Below are 6,000 nucleotides of genomic sequence, written 5' to 3' on the forward strand. Positions count from 1 at the left end.
ACGAGCGCTCGTTATCCAAACGAACGAGCGCTCGTTATCCAAACGAACGAGCGCTCGACTGACCATTCAACCCTCTCACCAACGAGCGCTCGAACGAGCGCTTATTAACCTTAAGTCTTTCTCGACTGACCATTCAACCTTCTCACAAACGAGCGCTCGTTATCCAAACAAACGAGCGCTCATTAACCTTAAGCCTTTCTCGCCTGACCATTCAACCCTCTCACCAACAAGCGCTCGAATGAGCGCTTGTTAACCTTAAGCCTTTCTCGACTGACCATTCAACCTTCTCACCAACGAGCGCTCGTTATCCAAACGAACGAGCGCTCGTTAACCTTAAGCCTTTCTCGACTGACCGTTCAAACTTCTCACCAACGAGCGCTCGCACGACCGCTCGCTAACCTTAAGCTTTAAGCCCTGGCCGTTCAACCTTCTCCCCAAAGAGCGCTCAATAACTAAGCCTTTTCGACCGTTCGCTCAGCCTTCTCCCTGACGAGCGCTCGTTATCCAAACTTTTTCGACCGACCGTTTGGCAGCCTCAGCCTTCTCCCCAACGTCCGCACGATAGCCTCCGCTCTCTTCCACGGACCGCTCGTTAACCAAGCTTTTCGACTGACCGTTCGACACCCTTTTCTTTTATTTTTTATTTTATCTTTATTTTGGCACCCCATTTTGTTGTTTTTTTTATTATTATTTATTTATTTATTTGCCTTTTTATTTATCTTATTTCATTTTATTTTATTTTATTTTATTACTTTATTTATTTCTTTTAAATATCCACTTATTTCAAAATATATATATAATAATTTTACTTATATACACATAAAAAATAAAATTTACAAAAATACGTTACAAAAGGTTAAGCGCATGTGTGATCGCTCGCATCGTCCTTGTGCTAAAAACCTTTTCTCTTTCTTAAATAAAAATTACAAAAATATGTTATAAAAGGTTAAGCGCATGTGTGATCGCTCGCATCGTCCTTGTGCTAAAAACCTTTTCTTCTTTCTCAAATAAAATTATAAAAATATTTTAAAAGGTTTAGGCACATGTGTGATCGCGCGCATCGTCCTTGTGCTAAAACCTTTTCTTCTTCTTTTCTCAAATAATAACAAAAATATTCTAAAAGGTTTAGGCACATGTGTGATCGCACGCATTGTCCTTGTGCTAAAACTTTTTCTTCTTCTTTTCTCAAATAATAACAAAAATATTTACAAAAGGTTAAGCGCATGTGTGATCGCTCGCATCGTCCTTGTGCTAAAAGACCTTTTCTCTTTCTTTTATAAATAAAAAAATAAATACAAAAAATATATTTTTAAAGTTTAGGCACATGTGTGATCGCTCGCATCGTCCTTGTGCTAAAAACTTCTCTCCTTCTCACGTAAAAATACCAAAATATAAACATCCACATTTTCAAACAACAAACAATTTCTCTCCCAGAACTACGTGATCCTTGATTCTCCATCAAGATTGGAGATACGTAGGAGCAAGGCTAGTCCTTGTCAGGTTCACTTTCCCAAAAATCCAAAATCATTTCAAAACGAATTTTCAATCAATTTCTCAAACAAATCTTTCAATCAATTTCTCAAACAAATCTCTCAAGCATTTTCAAAAAGAACTACGTAACCCTGATTTCTCATTTTGAATGAGAATACGTAGGAGCAAGGTCAATCCTTGTCGGGCCCAAAAAACTAAAAAATATGTTTTGTTTATTTAGAATTTTATTTTAGGGGATAGTTAAACATTTTGAAAACCACCTCATATTCGTGCATTTAGTTAAAGGTACTGCCTTAGGGCAGGCGTTGTGGGGTGCTAACACCTTCCCCACGCGTAACCGACTCTCGAACCCAATCTTTGGTTTTCGTGGACCGTGCTTTATCGTTTTATGGTTTTTCCGTAGTTTTCCAGAATAAACTATGGTGGCGACCCCAAATTCTCTTTTTCGAAATTTAATTTCTTTTTTGGATCGTCGTCCCGTCGCGATTCCGGTTGCGACAGATGGCGACTCCGTTGGGGAACGCGAGAGTCAGGCCATTTAATTAGATGCGCGAATTTGACATGATTTTTCTTTGTGTTTTTCTTCTCCTGTTTTTTTTTCTTTATCTGTGTTTGATAGTTGGAATAACTGCATGTGAATTGTTAAATATGGAACCCTAGGGTAGAAAACATGTTTATATCTGCCTGGGAATTTTTCTGGTTGTTTTGCAGGTGAGGGTTTGGGTATGCATTGCATTCTCCCTTCACACACACACTTTGTGCATATCATGAGTGGGGCCCTATACCCGAGTCTGAGCGTAACTTAGAATTAGAGGAGTTGTGTAGCGGTGTCACTCTGGGATGTACTTCCTGTCTGGCTATCGTGAGAACTCCAGCTAGAGTCTGTTATCTTCACTTGTGTCTCCTCATCTAGTTGATTACTCGACTGTGTTGGAGATGCTATGAAGGGGGCCATAGCTCTAGTGACCATTGACCTCTAGGTTCAGGAGACCATCCTTGTGAAATTGCATATACTTGACCTCGGATCCAAGCCATTGAACCTTTATTAGGGCACGAAGGGAGAAATGTGTATTCTTGTAATCCTCACGTTGTTCGTTCTCTTTCGAAAATTATGTTATTGCATTTTCATGCCATGCATGCATTTGATTCATCGTGTTGTTTTATTATCATGCATCACATTCATGCATCATTTAGTAACATGTTGGTTTTAGGGGAAATCACAGGTATACACTTGACTTCACACGAGATGGATGTTGACACCAGATCTGATGCTACACTGCATACCAACTCCGCCATTTTAAGAAAGAAGTCTAGCCTAAGGACACATGTTGAAAATTTGACCGGGTTGATAAATTTAGGCCGAAGACTCAAGACCATACAGAGAGAAGCCTTCGGGAGGAAATATGGGAATTTGTTGAGTTTAATGGAGGTGAAAGTACAGTTGCCCGCTATTACAGCTCTAGCTCAGTATTATGATCCTCCACTGAGATGTTTTACCTTCCAGGACTTCTAGCTGGCGCCAACTGTAGAAGAATTTGAGCATATTCTGGGCTTGCCATTAGAGGGTACCAGGCCATATCAGCACTTGGAGCATCATGCCTCTGTTTCTACCCTTGCTGCTATAATGAAATTACAGCCCAATGAATTGGAGAACCGGTTGATAACGAGACATCAAATGCAGGGGCTGACACAAGGTTACCTTGAACAATATTTGCACGACCTGGGCGATAGGGAAGAATGGGAGACCTTCATGGATGTACTAGCCCTCACTGTGTTTGGCATTGTCCTGTTTCCCAAGCTGGAAGACTTTGTAGATTACACTGTTATTGATGTCTTCGTGGCAAAAAAGACGAGATCAGAAAACCCCGTAAGAGCAGTCCTCGCAGATGTGTATGGGACTATGAGTTTTTGCCATGAGAGAAAAGGGAAGAGGATTCTTTGTTGTTTGTCGGCGTTATATGCGTGGATGACGGCACGAGTATTTAAGGGGGTAATCGATGTTAGAAGTTCACCTGAGAATCTGTCGCATCAAGGAGGTAATGGGTGGGCTCTTTTCTTTGCCGGTTTGAGAGAAGGAAACGTAAAATGGCGCCTTCCTTGGCTTGAGACTAAACCATCTATCCAACATTGTGGCAACTTCCCTAACATACCTCTCATAGGCGCTAGGTATTGTATTAACTACAACCCTGTTTTGGTCCAAAGACAGTTCGGATATCCTATGAAGGGAGCGCCTTCACCAGATTATCTCACAGCCTTCTTCATCTACTATGAGGACGGACATTGTACTGAAATGTTGAGGAGAGTCAGAAGTGCCTGGGAAAATGTGGTGCGAGCAGAGAAGGACCTGAGGAGTGGAGTGATTGATAGCAGGGTTAGTTATCATACCTGGATTCTGGAGAGGGTAAGAGAAGTCAAGTTGCCTTTCAAGCCCATCAATGATCAATCGGCGAATGAAGGAACATCCCAAGCCCCAGAAAGTGAAGAGGTGAAACAGCTGAAGGCTGAGGTGGAGAGATTGAGGGTGAGGAATGCTAGGTTGGAAAATGACTTACAGAAGGCTCGCAATGATTTTGTGGATATGAGGAATGATAACGAAGAAAAGTCACGGGCTTATGAAAACATTGTCAAAAGCTAGAAGGCAGAGAGAGATTATACATTCCGAGTAAAACAGGATCTTGCGGCCGCAAGTAAGGAGTTATCCATGAGGGTGAATGAGAAGAATGTGGCTTTAGAAGAGGGCAGACAATGGAAACAACTCTATGAAGAAGCCAAGAGGGATAAAAGGGAAGCCCTAAAAAGACTAAGGGAAGCGCAAGTCCAAGTAAGAGAATCGGGGCATCAAATGAAGGAAATGGCTACATCATTTGAAGCGGATTTGGATCAGGAGCGCTGGAAGCTGGCAGAGGCTGAAGGGGAATATCGAGCCATGTTAAAGCAGATGGAGGATTACATCGAGGAGCAGGAGGAGCGATGGAGGTCGATGGAATTTGAAGAAAGACATCAGGCCTTGATAAAGCAAATGAAAGAGCACATCGCAGAGCAAGAAACGACCGTAAAGCATTGGAAGGAAAGCTTCTCTCAGTTGGCTGCTTTGGCAAATGGGGCAATTGAAGACATCCCCAGAATGGTGTCGGAAGCTGAAGCGAGTACCCACTTTTATAGCCCACCAGTAGAAATAGAGCTTTTTATTAATCACTGTAAACGGTTGATAGACGAGATGAAATCCCTCATCACTCGGACTAGGAATTGATGTTTTTAGAGATCTTTATGATTTGTTTCCTTTAAGAAATGTAATGAACTTGTTTCCCTTTAAATCAAAGGTGTGGGATGTTGTTTAGCATCTGCTTGTGTTAATTTCCATCAGTGATGTCATTACAATCTTGTGATTTCCCCCTATTACTAGCATGCATCATCTTTTCTTTTGTTCAGCATGTTTCATTTCCATCTAATTAATTAAAATAATAAAGCAGTACGCGTGAGAAAAACGACGACCAAATTTCCACGACATCCCTACCGGACCCGAGCAAATTCAAAAGCCATGGCAAGCTGGGAGGAGTCACAGGAGTCTCTCAAAATGGATGTTGGCCAGTTGAAGGACCAGATCGGCCAGATCTTGGCGACGCTTGAATCCATGAAGACTACTGGAGAGTCTTCATCTGCGCATGTTGGGGGGAATGCTCACCCTTATCCCCCAATGTTCAACGCTGCGAGCCAATCTGTTCCTTTCCCACTATATGGTTTACCTCCGGGTTACGCTCCTCCTGTAGGAGAGTACTCAAAAGCTGAGCACGCTTCATTCTCGTTCCCCGCGACTGTCAATATACCACCAATCGGCACTTAGGGACCTGTCTTAGTGTCGGCTCCCATGGTGGGCACGGGAATGAATGAGACCAACACAACTGATGGAATTCGGGTGACCCCAGTACCGCATGTGGTTGCTAGGGAGGATTCTTCAGCCGAAGCTGCACCGCACGCCACGATGGTTGGGGGATTCGGTAGCCTCGTTGGAGCTACGGGTAGGTTGGAAAGTCTGGAGGCGAGGTTGAGAGCCGTTGAGGGAGTTGAGAGCTACGGGTTTGGAGATGCGGCCAGATTGAGTTTGGTTCCGGGCTTGAAAATCCCGCCTAAGTTCAAGGCGCCGGAGTTTGAAAAATATAGGGGTAACACTTGCCCTAAAAGCCATGTGACCATGTACTGCAGAAAGATGGTTGCGTATGCTCATGATGAGCAGCTACTCATCCACGTTTTCTAGGAAAGTTTGGCTGGGGTGGCATTGAACTGGTACACCCACCTGGAGCCATACCGAATTCGTTGTTGGGTGGATCTAGTTGACGCCTTCGTAAAACAATATGTATACAATACTCATGTTGCTCCGGACCGTCTGCAGCTACAGAATATGACAAAAAAGGACAATGAAACTTTCAAAGAGTACGCCCAACGATGGAGAGAGTTGGCTGCGCAAGTTGAGCCGCCGTTGTTTGATAAGGAGATGGTGTCGATGTTCGTAAA

The sequence above is a fragment of the Vigna umbellata genome, chromosome 8 (genome assembly GCF_029865625.1).
Source record: "Vigna umbellata cultivar VRB3 chromosome 8, Vumbellata_1.0, whole genome shotgun sequence".
Classification (NCBI taxonomy): Eukaryota; Viridiplantae; Streptophyta; class Magnoliopsida; order Fabales; family Fabaceae; genus Vigna; species Vigna umbellata.